General features: G+C 40.8%; 1 protein-coding gene across 1 annotated transcript in view; it reads right to left on the bottom strand.

The window, feature by feature from the left end:
• LOC104107800 (putative late blight resistance protein homolog R1A-3) overlaps positions 1 to 13308 on the bottom strand; it is a 172873-nt gene extending 159565 nt beyond the window's left edge. Inside the window, exon 1 of the mRNA XM_070196473.1 lies at positions 13065 to 13308. The gene's annotated coding sequence lies outside the window, so the exon portion shown is untranslated. The remainder of the gene's footprint in view (positions 1 to 13064) is intronic.
• Positions 13309 to 20566: the final 7258 nt, after the last annotated feature.

Below are 20566 nucleotides of genomic sequence, written 5' to 3'. Positions count from 1 at the left end.
GTCTATCATTTCTGATCGAGGTACGCAGTTCATCTCGCACTTCTAGAGGGCAGTACATCGTGAGTTGGGTACGTGGGTTGAGTTGAGCATAACATTTTATCCTCAGATGGACGGGTAGTCCGAGCGCACTATTCAGATCTTGGAGGATATGCTCCGCGCATGTGTTATTGACTTAGGAGGATCGTGGGATTAGTCTTTGCCCCTTGTGGAGTTCGCCTACAATAAAAACTACCAGTCGAGCATTCAGATAGCTCCCTATGAGGCATTATATGGTAGGCGGTGCCGATCGCCAGTTGGGTGGTTCGAACCGGGAGAGGCCGACCGCAGAGTTCATGATGTTGTATTCATGGTCGGAGAGTTAGTATTGCTTCGAGTATCACCCATGAAGGGTGTAATGAGATTCGGAAAGAAGGGCAAGTTGAGCCCTAGGTATATCAAACCTTTTGAGATTATAGAGAGGGTAGGAGAGGTGGCTTACAAGCTTGAATTGCCACCTGGGTTATCAGTTCATCCAGTGTTCTATGTGTCCATGCTTCGAAAGTATCACAGCGATCCGTCCCATGTGTTAGATTTCAGATCTGTCTAGTTGGATAAGGATTTGAATTATGAGGAGGAGCCAATGGCTATTCTAACCCGGCACGTTCGCCAATTGAGATCAAAGAGTTACCCTTCAGTTCGAGTGTAGTGGAGAGGTCAGCCTGTTGAGGCAGCTACTTGGGAGTCCGAGTCCGATATGCGGAGTAGATATCCCAACCTTTTCACCAGCTCAGGTACTTTTCTATGTCCGTTTGAGGACGAACAGTTATTTTAGAGGTGGAGAATGTGATGAGCCAAAAGGTCATCTTATGTTTTAGAACTCGATTTTGCGCTCTTAAGCCTTAAAAATCTCATTTTCACCCTTCTTGATTTGCGTGCGCAGTCCGGGTGTGTTTTCGGAAAGGTTTTATGTTGAAAATTGAAGAAAATAAGAATATTTGCCTAAAAACTTCAGTTGAGTTGACTACTACTATTGCTACTGCTACTGCTACTGCTACTGCTACTGCTACTACTACTGTTATTATTATTCAAAATAAGTAGTTAGTTTATATAAATAAAAGATAATATTTTTAATACTAATGACAATATTAGTAATAATAATAATTATGGTATTAATAGTAACTACAAGAAAATTAATTAGAAGAAAGGTGGCAAAATTGGATGTCAACAATGTACACAATTGGTATCAATCGAAAATCAGAGTCGAAGATTGTGATGACCCAAAAGGTCATCTTATGTTTTACAACTCGAATCTGCGCTCTTAAGCCTTAAAAATCTCATTTTTACCCTCTTCGATTTACGTGCATAGTCCGGGCGTGTTTTCGGAAAACTTTTATGTTGAAAATTGATGAAAATAAGAATGTTTGCCTTAAAAGTTGATTTTTGTTGACTTTGATCAACATTTTTGATAAACGGGCCTGGATCCGTGTTTTGACGGTCCTAGTGGGTCCGTATCGAGTTATGGGACCTGGGCGTATGTCCGGAATTGAATTCGGAGGTCCCTAGCTCGAATTATGAATTTTTGATGAAAATTAAAAGTATGAAATCTAATATTTTTAAGAATTGATTGATGTTTAGCATTGTTAGTACCGGGTCCGTATTTTGGTTCCGGAGTCCGGTTCAGGTTCATTATAATATTTAAAACTTGTTTGTGAAATTTGGTGAGAAACAGAGTTGGTTTGACGTGATTCAGACGTCCAGTTGAGAAAATAAATATTTTAAAGTGTTCTTGAGAATTTTATTTGGTTTGGTGCTAAATTCGCCGTTCTAGGTGTTATTGTGGCGATTTGATCGCGCGAGCGAGTTCGTATGATATTTTTAGACTTGTGCGCACCTTTGGTTTAGAGCTCTGAGGGCTTGGTGCTACAGAGTGAGATTTGGCATGGAAAACACTGCTGGTGCATATGATATTATTGTAGGGCTCTGATCTCGCATTTGCGAGATCAGGCATCGCAATTGCGACCTCTGAGAGATTTGCATTTGCTAGCTTCTCATCGCAATGCGAAGAGAAGCTGGGCCAACAGTTTTTGCATTTGCGAGTTTTCTTTCGCATTTGCAAAGGGAGTCGGGGAAGGGCAGTGATCGCAAATGCGATCATTTAGTCGCATTTGCGAAGGTTCAAGGTCGCATTTGCGAACTTATCTTCGTATTTGCGAAGGCAGCAGAAGTGTGAAGGGCTTCGCATTTGCGATGACTCCTTCACATTTGCGAGCTTCGCATCTGCGAAGCTCAGGTCACAAATGCGACATCTGCAGCTGGTCAAAATGACTTTTGGATGGGAATTTTCATTCATTTCCCAAAATTTCAAGACCTAAAACACAAGAGGCTATTTTCCAAAGACCATTTCTTCCCCAAATCATAGGTAAGTGATTCTAAACTGATTTCTGTCAATCTTTCACTACATTTTACATGATTTCAACCTAAAATCTAAGGTTTTCATGGTAGAATTAGGGGTTTGGATAGAAACTAGGGATTTCGAAAATTTGGGGATTTAGACCTCAATTTGAGGTCAGATTTCAAAACCAATTATATATCCGGGCTCGGGGGTAAATGGGTAAATGAATTTTGGTTCGAACCTCGGGTTTTGACCAAGCGGGCCCAGGGTCGATTTTCCACCTTTTGGAGGAAAATTTGGGAAATTTAATTTATGCAATATAATTAATTTCTTTAGCAATATTTGATATTATTGAGTCATTTCTGAATAGATACGAGTGGTTTGGAGGTGAATTCTAGAGGAAAAGTTGTGATTGAGAATTAAGTGGCCTTCGGAGCAAGGTAAGTGTTGTGTCTAACTTTGACTTGAGGGAATTAGGAACCTCAGACTATTTGTTATATGAAATTCATGTGAGCGGCGTATACGTGAGGCGACGAGTACTTATGCGCGGCCAATTTACCTGTTTTCCATGTTTCTCGCATTTTTCTTATATTGTCTCTTTCCCATGCCAAATTGCTACAAGTTTTGTCTAATGTTGTTAAATTAATCGTTCTTATCATGTTTACGGATCTTCTGGTGATAATTGCGTATTTATTTCGAAGTTGTTGATATTGTGGAATCAAATGTTGAAGTGAAGCTTGTACTTCTTATTCTATCTCCCTGTTATTATTTATTCATTGCATTATGGTAAGGGAGAGTGTTAATACATGAAGGGTGATGTTGTGCCATGATATGAGAGTTAATGTACGAAGGGTGATGTTGTACCATATTGTGAGTGTAAAAGCACGAAGGGTGATATTGTGCCACATTGTAAGTGTTAATGCACGAAGGGTGATGTCGTGCCATGATATAAGATTTAATGCACGAAGGGTGATGTCGCGCCATGATATGAGAGTTAATGCACGAAGGGTGATGCTGTGCCATATTGTGAGTGTTGATGCACGAAGGGTGATACCATGCCATGATATGAGAGTTAATGCACGAAGGGTGATGCCGTGCCGTTTCTATTGTTTTTATGGTGAGATTGAGAGTAAAAGCACGAAGGGTGATGACGTGCATTTTTATTTTACTGTATTCATTGTTTCTGTCGATTCATAGTATATTGGTTGTTCCAGTTATTATTCTGCTGTAATTCCTTATCTCCTATTTCCACCATAATATTTCCCCCTCCCGATATTTCCTGTCTAACTCTTCATTACTGTTATTTGTATATACACTGTTAAATTGTACAGGTTGATTTGTAGGTGCCTTGCCTTAGCCTCGTCACTAGTTCGTCGAGGTTAGGCTCTACACTTACCAGTACATGGGGTCAGTTGTACTGATGCTGCGCTCTGTGCAGATTTTGGTACTGGCTCGGTTTGATTGAGATTTTGCTATTGGGCCGCTATCCGGAGACTCAAGTTAGATCTATCGACATTCACAAACCTTGAAGTCCCCGTCTATCTTTTATGTTCTACTATTTCTTTCAGTCAGACATTTGTATTTCTTTCAGACTATTACTTGTAGTGAATTCTGGAATGCTCGTGAATTATGACTCCAGATCCGGGTGGTAGTAGTTAATACGATCTTGATGTTATTCCGCAGTCACTATATTTCATCTTAGCTAAATTTTCTGTTAATTACCGAATGAAATATGGATTGTTTTAATGATTCTCTAACGTTGGCTTGCCTAGCAAGTGAAATGTTAGGTGCCATCATGGTCCCGACGGTGGGAATTCCGGGTCGTGACAAAGATGATCAACTCAAGGCACCTTCGAAGTCCATATATCCCGCCAGGACTCTCGATAGAGGCAAGATGGACATCAATCATGAACCAGGATCAAACGGTGATCAATATCAACCCTATAGTGGAGATTGAAGGAACAGTCGGTCGGGGAGGAACCCCGGAAGAAATGACAGAAGAAGTGATCAAGGTCGAAGCAACTGGGGGATCATGACCAAAAATGGCTTCGATGGGTCCATTGGGGCTAAGGAAGCATCGAGGCTATCAGAATACAACTTTAATATCGATGCAGCGGCCATCGTATCTGCTATCGGGCATATCAGCGATACCAAATGGCCTCGACCTATACAATCTGATCCAGCTCAAAGGAACCCTAACCAGATGTGCAAATATCATGGCACTCATGGTCACAGAACGGAAGATTGTCGATAGTTGAGAGAAGAAGTGGCCCATTTATTCAACAATGGGCACCTTCGAGAATTCTTGAGCGACCAAGCCAAGAACCACTTTATAAATACAGATTCTAACAAACAGGAAGGATGAGAAGATACCGAACCTCAACACATCATAAACATGATCATTGGCGGAGTCGACATCCCACAAGGGCCAATGTTGAAATGCACCAGAATATCCGTCACTACGGAGAAACGAACTCGAGACTACATACGTGAAGGAGCCTTATCCTTCAGCGATGAGGACGCAAAAGGGATCATACAACCTCACAATGATGCACTGGTAATATCTGTACTCGTAAATAAAACTAGAATCAAATGTGTGTTAATTGATCTAGGTAGCTCGACCAACATTATTCGATCAAAGGTCGTAGAGGAGCTTGGTATGCAAGACAGGATCGTGCCGGCAGTCCGAATCCTAAACGGGTTCAACATGGCATGTGAAACCACCAAAGGCGAAATAACATTACCGGTCAATACCGTCGGAATCGTACGAGAGATCCTGTTTTATGTAATCGAAGAGGACATGAGGTACAACGCCCTTCTCGGAAGGCCATGGATCCACCACATGAGGGAAGTACCCTCAACGCTTCACCAAGTGTTAAATTTCCCAGTCCCATGGGGGATCAAGACAATCTACAGGGAACAACCGGCCGCAAAAGAGATATTTTCGATCGAGGAAGTGTTTCCGATATCAACACTCACAACACCGAAGGAACGTATTTATGGCGCCGACCCAGAGGCTAAATAGAAATTACTGATTCCGGTAACGATCCAATTAGATAAGCAAAAGACTTACGAGGACGATGATTACGGAGTTCCCCTATCTTTTATAATCCCCGACAAATCCAATGCAACCGAATCGACGATCGAAGAACTAGAACAGGTTGTATTAATCGAGAATTTGCCCGATTGAAAAGTATACCTGGGTACGTGACTAACTCCCGAACTCATTAAAGAATTTATTTAATTTCTTATGGTTAATATAGATTGTTTTGCTTGGTCTCATCTTGATATGATAGGGATCCCACTAGAAGTAACCACTCACGGACTAAGCATGGACGCAAAAATAAATCCGGTCAAGCAGAAAAGGAGGCCCCAGTCCGAGGTCAAACATGCTTTCATCGAAGATGAGGTATCTAAACTCCTCAAAATAGGGTCCATTCGAGAATTTAAATATTCGGATAGGCTAGAAAACGTAGTGGTAGTCCCTAAAAAAGGGAATAAACTAAGAATGTGTGTAGATTACAAAGATTTGAATAAAGCATGCCCCAAATACTCTTTTCCTTTGCCTAAAATTGATCGTATGATTGATGCTACGGCTGGCCACGAGATCCTCAGTTTTCTCGATGCCTCTTCTGGGTAAAACCAAATACGGATGAACCCGGGTGATCAGGAAAAAAACCTCCTTCATCAATAAAAACAGCACATAATATTATAATGTAATGTCGTTTGGATTATAAAATGCCGGTGCCACATACCAACGCCTAGTAAATCGGATGTTCGAAGAACAAATAGGAAAATCGATGGAACTTTACATTGACGATATGTTGGTTAAATCCCTACGAACAGAGGACCATTTAAAGCATTTGCAGGAAACCTTCAGTATATTGAAGAAGTACAACATGAAGCTGAATCTGGAAAAATGCTCGTTTGGGGTCGGATCAGGTAAATTTCTCGGATTTATGATATCTAACCGAGGAATCAAGATCAACCCCGAAAACATCAAAGATATCGAAGATATCACGGTAGTGGACAACGTGAAGGACGTCGTGCAAAGGCTAACCGGGTGCATTGCCATCCTGGGGCGATTCATCTCGAGGTTATCAAATAAAAGTCATCAATTATTCTTGTTGCTGAAGAAGAAAAACAACTTCACTTGGACCCCGGAATGCCAATGGTCCTTGGAAGAACTTAAGCGATATTTATCGAGCCCGCCACTACTTCACACACCGAAGACAGACGAACTACTATACTTGTATTTGGTAGTATCTGAGATAGTGATAAGTGGAGTCCTAGTCCGGGAAGAACAAGGTATGCAATTTCCGATTTATTATGTTAGTCGGACCTTGGGTGAGGCCGAAACTAGATACCCCCACCTAGAATAATTGGCGCTCACTTTGCTAAGTGCCTCTAGGAAGATAAAGCCATACTTCCAATTTCACCCCATATGTGTTGTTACTACTTACCCGTTGAGGAACATTATGCATAAATCCGAACTCTCGGGCCGATTGGCCAAATGGGCCATGGAAGTAAGTGGGTAAGATATTGAATATCAACCTCGAACCGCCATTAAGTACCAAATATTGGCAGACTTTGTGGCCGACTTTACACTGACACTGATACCTAAGGTCAAAAGAGAGTTATTGGTTAACTCACGGACATCTTCAGGAATCTGGACCCTCTTTACAGACGGGGCTTCAAACGCCAAAGGGTCCGAACATGGTATCGTACTAAAACCACCGACATATAATACAATTAGACAATCTATTAACACTTTGAAATTAACTAACAACGAGGCCGAACATGAGTCCATGATTGCAGGTCTTGAATTAGCCAAAAGCTTGGGAGCAGAGGTGATCGAAGCCAAGTGCGACTCCCTTCTTGTGGTAAACCAAATTAATAGAACATTCGAGGTCAAAGAAGAACGAATGCAGAGATACTCAGACAAGTTACAAGTGGCATTATATCGGTTCAAAGAATGAACTTTGCAATATGTACCTCGGGATCAAAACAGCAAAGTCGATGCCCTCGCTAACTTGGGATCGTCGGTCAAAGACAACGAGTTCAACTCAGGAGAAGTTGTGCAGCTTATGAGATCGGTGGTGGAAGAAGGCCACGCCAAGATCAACTCGACAAGCCTAACTTGGGACTGGAGGAACAAGTATGTAGAGTAAGTATCTCATGACCGGAAATTTGCCATCGGGCCAAAAAACATCGAGGGCCCTGCGCACAAAAGTAACCCGATTTAGCCTGGCCGAAGACGAAACCTTGTTCAGAAGAACATTCGATGGTCCACTTGCAAAATATCTAGGGCCGGGGGATTCTAAATACGTTCTAAGGGAAATCCACGAGGTAACTTGTGGAAATCATTCGGCTGCCGAGTCGCTGGTTCAAAAAATAATCAGAGTCGGTTACTACTAGATCGATATGGAGAAAGATGCAAAGGAGTTTGTTCAAAAATGTGATGAATGCCAAAGGCACGCTACGGTGATCCATCGACCTTAGGAACCACTGCATTCGGTTTTGTCGCCATGGCCTTTCATAAAATGGGGGATGGACATAGTTGGCCCCCTCCCTCGGGTGGAAGTATAAGCATATAAGAAGATCAGGGAAAAAGAAGTCATTGATTTTATCTGGGACCACATCGTATGCCGATTCGGGATACCGGCCGAGATTGTGTGCGACAATGGAAAATAATTTATTGTCAATAAAGTAAGTAAGTTTCTCGAAGACCATAAGATCAAAAGCATATTATCCACTCCCTATCACCCTAGTGGGAATGGACAAGTTGAGTCTACCAATAAAACCATACTCCAAAGCCTTAAAAAGAGGCTAACCAACACAAAAGGAAAATAGAAAGAAATACTACCAGAGGTCCTATAGGCATACCGCAAAACCTCGAAATCTAGTACCAGGGCCACCCCATTCTCTTTAGTTTATGGCACCGAAGCTTTAATACCGGTCGAGGTCTGGGAGCCAAGTATCAGATTTTGATATGCAACAAAAGAATCAAGTGACGAGGCCATGAATATGAGAATGAAGCTAAAGGATGAAAGGCATGAATCTGCCCTTGTTAGATTGTCTGCCCAGAAGTAACAGAACGAGTGATATTACAACCAAAGGGCTAACCTTCGACTCTTCAATGTCGGGGACTTGGTACTAAGAAAAGTCACGCTAAGCACCCAAGCCCCGAACAAAGGGAAATTGGGTGGGACAGTACCAAATTATCGAGATCACTAGAAAGGGATCCTAGAAGCTCAGAACAATGAACGACGAGCAATTACAGAACAACTGGAACATAACTCACTTAAAGCGATATTATTGCTAAGGTACGGTGACCATTCTTTCTTTCATTTTGTTTATATTCCAAATTGACGCTTGCAGGCAACCTACAAAAGATAATACGAGATGCTAGGTCTAAGGTCTGAAAGCACGCGTTGCACTTTTTTTCCCTTAGACCGGTTTTGTCCCAAATGATTTTTTCGGCAAGGTTTTTAACGAGGCAACAAGTAAGTCATGCTAAATTAAAATCAAAGGCCGTTTATGAGCCGGTTGCAATGATCATGACATCATTTGAGGCCTCTCTTCGGTCAACCTCAAAACACTGGCGGGCAAGATCCTTGGGGATATCAAATTTAATATGGCATTTCAACTTCGAGATTAAAGGGCCTCGATCAACAGGATTTATTGTAAGAACCAAACGGTTAAATGAACAGTGACCGTGTAAATCAATCGAACCTTGGCACTAAACATGTATACACATACTACTATTATGTGCAGGAATAAAAGAGCCTCCTTTACATATAAACATCTCGTTCTCAAAAATGTTTCTCGTATTCTTTCAAGGGATTCCATATAACTAAAGACATCAACCCTAAGGGAAATCTTAAAAACCGACTACAAACATTCACTAGGGGACTAGACATCAAGCCTAAAGGCATTTTTGAAATCCGGGTTCGAACATTCACTCGGGGAATGCCGATCGTAAAACAATATCGGACATTCCGAGATACCAGATTTCGAGGGCATGAAGTGTATTCGGTTTTGACCGAACTTAACGGCTAAGGCCATTCCGAGTTAATAAAACTCGAGGGCATGAAGCTTATTTGGCTTTGCCCGAACTTAACGGCTACGGCCATTCCGAGTTAATAAAACTTGAGTGCATGAAGTGTATTTGACTTTGCCCGAACTTAATGGCTAGGGCCATTCTGAGTTAATAAAACTCGAGGGCATGAAGCTTATTTTTCTTTGCTCGAACATAACGGCTAAGGCCATTCCGAGTTAATAAAACTTGACTGCATGAAGCTTATTTGGCTTTTCCCGAACTTAATGGCTAAGGCCATTTCGAGTTAATAAAACTCGAGGGCATGAAGCTCATTGGATTTGCCCGAACTTAACGGCTAAGACTATTTCGAGTTAATAAAACTCAAGGGCATGAAGCTTATTTTGCTTTGCCCGAACTTAATGGCTAGGGCCATTCCGAGTTAATAAAACTCAAGGGCATGAAGCTTATTTGGCTTTTCCCGAACTTAACGGCTAAGTCCATTCCGAGTTAATACAACTCGAGGGCATGTCGACCTTTGCAAATACAAATAAAGAAAAAAAGAAATTTGAAAGCTACGAAATAGGCCTTATATATATATCAAAGTTTTTTTTACAATGGCCGAATAGCCCCGTTACATATCATATACAAAGGCCAAGTTGCCTCAACAAAAGAAACAGTACAAAGGTTGAACGGCGCAATCTTCACTGGCGTCTACGTCATCGCCTTCGGAGTTTCCCTCACCACCCAACTCTTCAGATGCCTCGGAATCCTCCTCGGGAAAAGCTAATATTTGAGCGTTGGTTTCGCATGTCTTGGCGTTCTCGATTTAGGTCAATATGTCAAAATTCTGAGCATGGTCTCCCTCGAGGGTCTCCCTTCGGGATTCCCACCTTGCATGCTTCACCATGTTTTCTGCCTGCTCCTGAATAGCCTCGACATCAACTTTGAACTGGCCCACTTTTTTATCAGCTTCGTTCCGGGCAGTGATAACTTCTGACTTAGTAGCCTCGAGATCCTTGGCCAGATTCTCTTAACTAGAAACAATCAAGCTCAGATGAGACTGGAGTCCCTCAATCATTTTGGCCTGTGCCAAGTTCCTCTCCTTTGCAGCCTGAAGCTGAACCTCAGCAAAAGCCAAATGTGCCCGGGAACTCTCTTTCTCCTAGGCTAAAAGATCCATATTTTTCTTCCATTCTTCGGTGTCGACTTTGATCGCATCCACCTCCCCTCGGAGCTGCCTGATCACATCGACTTTCTTTTGAACCTCTGGCCAGGGATCGTTAGCTACCAAGTTTGAGTCATTATCACTAACTTCAAAAACTATTCTTACTTGCTCGACCAAGTCAGAATATTTCCTACGAGTCGCCTCCAGGTCAGTTTGGGATTTTTCATTAAGGAGCTTGTAAGCATCCCTCTTTTCGGTGAGCTCCCGGGTCTCGGCCTCGAAACATTTTGACTCTTTCCGACATCAAAGAAAATCCTCGTGATGAAGCACCAAGGCCTGCAAACATAAAGGAAAAAGTTATAATCATTTATAATCAAAGCTAAGTACATAATAAAGGGACATGCGAAATTACCCGATTCAATGCCTGTTGACCTTCGTTGAATAGGCAGGGCACCTCTACCTAATTCCTTTTTGTTTGATCCTCTTCGGTTACCAGTCACCAAAGGTATCTATCAATCCCCACCGGGGAAGAATGAACCCGGGCTTCCTCCGGCATAGACATATAAATTGCCCATCTCCGAGTAGGATCAATACTCAAAGCTGGGATTTGGTTCACTAATCGCGGGCTTGAAGAAGGACCGCCGACTTCTGAGGTGTATTTTTTGGTATCGATAAGTCGCCAAACAAGTAATATCCTCCAAAGTAATGGAATCTAGGATGTGGAAAGAATCGGCTACTCCTTGGGCCCCTTCACGGAGGTTACCTTTCAACGTTTGGGCCTCGTTTATCATAGAAGTTGTAAATGAAGGCGACCCAGAAAGGTCAATCACCCCAAGCGCCTCTTTGGGTACGTTATCTTCTGACCGGGATATACCAGATACATTTTCTTTCTCGACCTCATTGGCTCAGGCCAAATCGGTCTCGACCCTCTCGGAGACTTCGACCACTACTTATTCTACGGCCTCCACGGCTCGAGGTATTTCGGATCCGCTTCTCACACATACTACTAACTCAGAATCCTCTTCTTCCTCGGACTGATCCCTCAAATAATTGAGTGAGTCCGATGAAATTTCTCGGGCACCGATTTTCTTAGGTTTCTACAAAGGTCGCTTCCTCAGCCTTTTCCTTTAAGTTTAGAGATAGAGGCCCTGTTTCGAAGTAGGGTGATCGGCGTGTACATCATCGTCAACTGATAGAGGCCTCATCTCGACATCCTATCCTAAACCTACAAAATGAAAATATAACGAATCAAAGACTGATGACGAAAAAATGAGATCATATGTATTATTAGGGAAAAACCCTTACCATAATTACGGGCCTCCCATCAGCCCTTCGATAGCTCACACCATAAATGCTCGGAGTAAGGTCTCTGTGCCGTGATGCCCTCGACCCAATCTTTAAGTTCAAGAATGGGGTTCGACATTTGGGCGACAACTGCATCACGTAACATCAAATGAGAGATCAACTGAATGAAAAGCAATAAAAGGAATACCGAAGGCAAAGCTAAACTTACGTTTCGTGTTCCATTTATCGGGAAATGGCATATCCGTAGCCGAGACTAATTCTGAGGTCCTCACTCGAATAAATCGACCAAGCCAGCCCTGGTCTCAATCCTCGTCGATACTCGAGAACAAGGTCTTGGTTTTTTGGCGTGCAAGCTTAATTCACCCTTTTCGGTAAAGTCGAGGTTTGTACAGGCGCATGAGATGGTCGATGGTGAATGGACATCCCTCGACCTTGCTCACGAAAAATCGAAGCAGAATAACGATCCTCCAAAATGAAGGATGTATCTGCCCGAGTGTCACATCATACCTTTTGCAAAACATTATGATAACCGGGTCTAGAGAACCCAACATGAAAGGGTAAGTTTAAACACTTAAGAAACCTTCCACGTAGGTGGTGATTGATTCTTCAGGAGTAGGAAGCACTACGAGTTTGCCTACCCAGTTGCAGTCCTCTTTGACTTTATCGAGGATGTTATCCGAAATCGTACACATGTACCTCGAGACCGGTTCACATCGAACTGGTACCATGGGCGTATTCTCTACCTTGAAGTCAGCCACAGGGGCACCCAGTAGGAATATACGATCTCAGAGGAGGTTCCTCAGTAGCAACATTAGAAGCATTTTTAGAGGGTTTTCAAGATTGGGAAACCTTTCGAAAATATCCTCTGTGTCTATCGAATAGGAAAGCGTGAGTCCCCCTAATATTCTTAAGTTCTCTTACTTTGAGTCCTCTGCTACCAGTATTGGTTCATCTGCATCCAAATCAAAGAAAGAACAACCATATATGACCTCCATTCGCAACTTTACAAGATTCCAAATTGTTGGTAGTAGTACCAAGGCTGGTTCATCGTTATTCACCGATAGAGTTTCCAGATTCCAGTGGTTTGAAAAAGACAAAGGCAGAGATTTAACTTCTGCCTTAATCTGTAAGAACCTCAAGTGAACCAACATTCACATCTCATTCAGCAAAGAATCATTCACCTTGATAAAAGAGCCATCCAGTTGCAACACTCTAAGAAGCCTCAAGTATCTTAGGTGACATATATCATAAAGACTATTGTCCAGCTTCTATCCATATATCACCAAAGAATAGAGGTGTTTACCAGAATGCCTTTTCTTTTTTGAATCGAACAACAAAAAATTGTTATGCCCAAAGTGCTCCTTATCAAAAGCAATGGCCCTTTGACGTGGCATCAGATCTGAAGAAGAAGATGATGGAGCACTTGAACTTATCAAGTTAAACAACTTTTCCTCTCTTGGTTTTATCATATTATACTAAAAGCGGGAAGCCTCTATCTCTAAACTTGAATTATGAAAATACCCACATTTTGTCCTTCAATAGAACATTTTCAATATTTTTGTATTACAAAAAACAAACTTCTTTCGTTACAATTCCACATTTCGTCCTTCATTAAAACACTTTCAATATTTTTATATAAAATAAAATAAATATTCCTTCTGTTACAAGTATCCATAATTCAATAAATGAATAAATATCATTCCTTTCATATGACAGCACATTAATTAACCACACTTGCATCAGCCAACCGCTTCATTTCTGTAGAAAAAGTTGGAATATTTGAAGAGGCACATTGAATTATTTATTGTAGACTAATTCAATAAAATATGCTTGGGAAAGTTCAAGCAACACCATCCAACTGAAAAAGAGGATGTGTTGGGAATAAACTCCCTACAGAAATAATATTCACAGTAATAAAAGCGAAATAATAACGTAGCACCGACATACGGTAATTAACAAGAATAAAAGAATGACTACGACACCAATATTTTTACGTGGAAAACTCTTTTGAATAAGGGGAAAAAATACGGCCCCGAGATGAGCAACTGATATCACTATAGCAAGGAATTTTACACTTTGTAGGTCCGAGTCAAATACTCCAAAGACTACTACAACACATCAGAGAAATAACCCTCTTTTGATATTCCCACCTTATTACAATATTGCTTACTCTATATTGTTATCACAGACTATTTTCTTATACCTTATCTGTGAAACCTCACTCTTTCTTTCTCTCTTTGTTGGTGTGTAGAAATGAGAGTTGAATCTCTCCTTTTATAGCTGAAGCCTCACTCTCTAAAGTCTACAATATTTGACAATTTGCACACACTTTTCCTTATTTTTCTTCAATATTTACAATTCAACAAAGTTGGCTACTAAACCAAAGAAATTCAACAAAGTTGGCAATCAAACCAAAGAAATTAAAAAAAGTTGGTTACCAAACCAAAGAAAGTTTCCTTCAGCACATGCCTATTACTTTGGTTTTTGAATGTGATGGACCCCATCAATCTCCCCCTCCAGTTTCACTTATGTAGAAGAGGTAGCACTTTCTTCTAGTTTGAGTGCATGCAGACAAGTTCTTTGCATAACTCAAACTTGTCTCTTGGTACCACCTTGGTCAACATATCAGCAGGATTTTCACTCGTGTGAATCATTTTGACCTGTAAAGATTCGTTCTCCACCTGCTCATGAATCAAATGATATCTCACATCTATATGCTTTGTTCTTTCATGGTACATGGAGTTCTTGCTCAAGTCTATTGCACTTTGACTATCACAATAGACGACATACTCCTTTTGATGCAATTCCAGCTCTTGAAGAAATCGCTTGAGCCATACCATCTCATTGCTAGCTTATGTAATGGCAATACTCAAATTCAGTTATTGAAAGTGAAACATACTTTTGTAATTTAGACTGCCATGATATAGCTCCCCCTGAAAAAGTAAATAGATATCCAGTAGTGGATTTTCTATTATCAGTATCACCGGCCATATCAGCATCCGTGTAGCCCTTCAAGATTAGATCAGATCCTCCAAAGCATAAATAATCTCCCGTGGTACCTCTCAACTACCTGAGTATCCACTTGACTGCCTTCCAGTGTTCTTTTCCAGGATTTTCAAGAAACTTGCTGACAACACCAACCGCGTGAGCAATATCAGGTCTAGTACATACCATTGCATACATCAAGCTTACGACTGCTGAATAATAAGGAACTCTAGCCATGTTCCCTTTCTCCTCCACTGTTGTAGGACACATCTTATTACTAAACTTTAGATGACTAGCAAGAGGTGTGCTGACTGGCTTAGCATTCTTTATGTTGAAGCGTTCCAGTACACGTTTAATGTACTTCTCCTGAGACAGCCAGAACTTTCTGCTTGTTCGCTCTCGAACTATCTTCATACCCAGAATTTGTTATGCTGGGCCCAAGTCCTTTATATCAAATGACTTGGACAAATCTCCCTTCAACTTTGCGATCAATACCTTGTCTTTTCCTACAATGAACATTTCATCTGCATACAACAACAAAATAATAAAGTTGTTGTCAGAAAATCTTTTGAAGTATACACATGGATTAGAATAGGTCTTTATGTATGTTTGACTTTTCATGAAGGAGTCAAACTTCATGTACCACTGCCTTCTCTAGCATATCATCATCAGTTCCAACTTCACTTTCTCGGAAGACTACATCTCTGCTTCTGATGACATTCTTCTTTACAGGATCCCACAATCTGTATCCGAACTCTTCATCTCCATATCCGACGAATATGCAGCGAACATATTTATCATCCAGCTTTGTTCTTTGCTCCTTTGGTACATGTACAAAAGCTCTATAACCGAACACCTTCATATGCGAGTAGGACACCTCCTTATTGGTCCAAACTCTCTCTGGGATGTCAAAGGCCAATGAAACTGATGGACTCCGATTGATCAGGTAACAGGCTGTCTGAATTGCTTCACCCCAGAATGACTTAGGTAGTTTAGCCATTCGGAGCATGCTTCTCACCTTCTCCACAATGGTGCGGTTCATTCTTTCGGCTACGCCATTGTGTTGTGGGGTTCCAGGAACTTTCTTTTCATGTCTGATCCCATGGTTCGAACAGTACTCTTCAAATTCCCTTGAAGTGTGCTCACCTCCATTGTCACTTTGAGACGCTTTAGCTTTTGGCATGTCTCCCTTTACACCATAGCATGAAACTTCTGGGAAACTTGAAATACCTGATCTTTGGTTTTCAAAATATAAACCCAAAATTTTCGTGAAGCATCATCAATAAATGTAACAAAATATTTGTTACCGCCCATTGATTCAATTTCCATTGGAATACAAACAACAGAATATACCAAATCAAGTATATTCAATTTTCTTTCAGACGATGTTTGAAATGAGACTGTACACTGCTTACCAAATAAACAGTAGTCACAAGGTTTTACCGTTGTACCTTTGGCATAAGAAATAAGTGGTTTCCTGGCAAGAATCTGCAACCTCTTTTCGCTCAATTCACCTTGGCATATTTCTGCATTTGTTCTATACAACATGCCATGATCAACTCCCTTTGCAATAACCAATGATCCCTTGGCGAGTCTCCACTTTTGATTTGAAAAATATTTCTCGTATCCATCTTGGTGTAAAGCAATTCCCGAGATCAAGTTCATCCCAAATCAGGTACATGCCGCATGTCCTTTAGAACCAATGTGCATCCGACATTTGCCTTGATACAAATGTCACCGATCCCCACAATCTTTGAGTAACTTGTGTTACCCATTCTCATAGTGCCAAAATCACCTGCTACATATCTACAAAAAAGATCTCTTACTGGTATGTCATGGTAAGATGTTGTTGTATCAACCACCTATTCCGACTCTGGACCTGACAAGTGCATGCATTCCTCATCCTCATTTATAAAGAGGACAACATTATCATTATTTTGCACCATGGCAGTTGTGTTGTCGTCATTCTTTTGGCCACTACTTTCATCTTTGCCGTTCCTTGGATTTGGGAAATCTCTTTTGAAGTGACCTGGTTGATCACAATTATAGTAATTTCTGGCTCTTGATTTGGATCTGTTATTAGACTTCGCACGAGCTCCGGATCTACTATAGTTTCTCTAACTCCTCTGATAACGCATGTCTCTACCTTCTGTGATGAGATCATATCCTTGATTTTCAGGCTTCTTTCTCATCTTCTCATTGAGTAGAAGAGCTGATGCGACATCTTTCAACTCAATGGTAGTCTTACCATGCATGATGGTTATTGCCAGATTATTGTACGAAGATGGCAAGGAGTTCAACATCAAGATGGCTTTATCTTCTTCCTCGATTTTCACTCCGAGATTGGCGAGTTGTGTAATTAGTCCGTTAAACACATTTAAATATGACAAACAATTCATACCTTCACCCATGTGTAGGGTTTATATCTGCTTCTTCAGGCACAATTTATTTTTCAGCATTTTGGACATATATAAGCTTTCCAACCTTGTCCAAATGCCACATGTGGTGTCTTCATCTATGATGTTATTTACCACATCATCTGATAAGTGTAGCCTGATTACACTAGCAGCCCTTTCATCCAAGTTAGCCCAATTCTCAGCTTTCATGATATCAGGCTTTTTGGCATGAGCATCTAGTACCTTGTATAATCCTTGTCTGATGAGCAGATCCCTCATCCTTCTTTGCCATGTTGAGAAACCGCTATCTCCGTTAAATTTTGCTACCTCGTACTTTACTCCGCCCATTTTTATTTTTCACCGAGTATAGTACAACTGACAGTGAATAGTATTTCTGTGAACAAGCAGAACCTGTGATCTGATACCAGTTATTGGGAATAAACCCCCTACAAAAATAATATTCACCGTAATAAAAGCGTAATAATAACGTAGCACCGAGATACGGTAATTAACAAGAATAAAAGAGTGACTACGACACCAAGATTTTTACGTGAAAAAATCTTTTGAATAACGAAAAAAACCACAGCCCCTAGACGAGACTGATATCGCTATAGCAAGGAATTTTACACTTTGTACGTCCGAGTCAAATACCCTGAAGACCACTAGAACACATAAAAGAAATAACCCTCTTTTGATATGTCACGACCTAAAATCCAACTAGCCGTGATGGCACCTAATATCACCCTCGAGGCAAGCCAAATAAAAATAATCCGATTCAATTAATATTTAACTGACTTTAATACACTCCCCAAGTACTGGTAGTACAAATCATGAGCTTCTAAGATTACACTTTACAAAGCTGTTATGAAATAAATACATCATCTATTCGAAATATACATAAATAAATTTTCTTTATAAATCTAAGGCTACCATTAACAAGATGCAGCTATGACCAGAACACAGGTGTGTCTCCAAATTCAGCTCTCATCGATCACATCAACATCAACATCCAATGTCTGCATGCAAGATGCAGAAGTGTAGTATGAGTAAAACCGACACTATGTACTCAATAAGTAACAAACATAAACTTAGGTTGCAAGTAGTGACGAGCTTGTACCAAGGTCAGAGTCCAATCCAATAACCAATAACATCTCAAAACAATACAATTTAAAGCAACAAAAGTAATAACTCAATAATAGAATGCTCATCTCATATCCAATTCCGGAAAATAAATATTTTCTTTTAAAGTATAACAGTAAAACTCAAATCCTTTGGCGAAAATCACCAAAAATATGAGTAAGTCTGAAAACTGTGATTTTTCCCCCAAAAACTTTCAACATGTAAATCTTTCATATTTAAATGGCATGAGGGAAAATGCATCTCTATGCCTGTATGTCAAGTATTTATGTCAATACGATGCAACTCAGTGATAAAATCATATGCATACTCTTATAGTATTATTTCACTCAGTCCTCCCAGTCACTCAGTCCTCACAGTCACTCAATCCTCTCAATCGCTCGGCACTCGCACTCAGTAGGTACCTGTGCTCACTAGGTGTCACGACCCCAAACCTAACGTGTCATGATAGAGCCTATCGGTGGTACTAGGCAAGACGACCTTCCCAAAAATACTTCCAAACTAAATATAAAAGTAAAGTAAAGCTTTCCATATCATAAATTTTTCATAAAATCAAAGTTAAACTCAAATTTGGAACAAAGTGTGGAAAACGAACCCCAAGCATCGGGGTGTCACCAAGTCATGAGCGTCTAAGTAATTAAAACTATTATAGTCAATGTCTAAATATCAGTACAAAATGAAAATAAATGTGGAAGGAGTAACAAGGTCATGCGGACGCTGGCAGCTACCTTGCAGTCTCTGAAACTCAAACAGGCCTGGACTCAACAATCTCCGTGCTCAGACACACCTGGATCTGCACATGTTGTGTAGGGTGTAGTGTGAGTACAACCAACTCAGCAAGTAACAAAAATAAATAAGGAATCGAGAAGTAGTGACGAGCTGTATAGAACAATTCAGTTGATAATTTTCACAGTTAAGAGTAAACAAGAGTAGAAGATCAATTGCATAATTACCAATTCCAACAAGACATGTTTTCAGCTAAATGCAGCAACAAAGTGAAATAGATGAAACCTCACAGACACTGTCACTCAAACCCTCAATAACTTGACACTCAACTCTCAGCCCTCAATGCATACGCTCAATAGGTACCTGTGCTCACTGGGGGTGTTCAGACTCATGAGGGGCTCCTACTGCCCTAGCGCTATAATCCGCACGGACAACTCATGTGCTGCACAATCAACACATGTGCTATAATATCATATCTGGATCGGCATGGAAAACTCACGTGCCATAGTATAATTATAAGAATTCACACGGACAACTCACATGACATAGAACAATACCTCACAACCAGGCCCTCGGCCTTACTCAGTCATGAACCTCTCTAGTCTCATAACTGCCAATAAAGAAAGGAAAAATAGCCCAAATCAAAGTGTTACAATATATCATCAGGGAAAATAACAGAGACTGAGGTAAACATGTACAAGAATCACTTTGACTGAATATAACTACCATGAACAGAAATATAGCCTAAGCATGATTTCTACATGAAAGGCAGTCAAGTTCTAGTAGACAGGAATGCATATAAACACAAATAAAGGCTATAAGACTTCACAGTCTCCCAGGACAGACCAAGTCTCAATCCCTTACTGCGTACACCCACACGCCCATCACCTAGCATGGGTGCCACCTCCAAACAGTCACATTATACCAAACTCTTTCATACCCTCAAGACCAGATTTAAAACTGTTACTTACCTCAACAGCATAGAACTCCTACTCTGGATTGCTTTTACCTCTCGAACTGGCCTCCAAATGACCCGAATCTAGCCACAAGAAATAAAATGCGATCAATATGAGCTAAAGGAATGAATCCCACAAGGAAAATACCAAATTATAGGCCAAATCCCGAAATTCACTCAAACCCGGCCCCCGAGCCCACGTTTCGAAATCCGACAAAAGTCACAGAACCCGAAAGACCATTCACTCTCGATTCTACCCACACTAAATTCATCAAAATCCGGCCTCATTTGGTTCCTTATATCCACATATTACCCTCTCCAAAATTCCAAGCCCTAACCCCTTATTTCACTCCAAAAATCCTACTAATTAGGTGAGAAATTAACGGGAAAACACCTTAGCTAATGATAATAGAGCTCAAGCAACTTACCTCTGTGAAAACCCTTGAATCCCCTTCAAAAATCACTCCAAAAGCTCCCAGGTCCG

Source organism: Nicotiana tomentosiformis, chromosome 2 (assembly GCF_000390325.3).
Source record: "Nicotiana tomentosiformis chromosome 2, ASM39032v3, whole genome shotgun sequence".
Taxonomy (NCBI): Eukaryota; Viridiplantae; Streptophyta; class Magnoliopsida; order Solanales; family Solanaceae; genus Nicotiana; species Nicotiana tomentosiformis.
The sequence above is the reverse complement of the archived record's forward strand: the minus strand, read 5'-3'. Positions and strand labels throughout refer to the sequence as shown.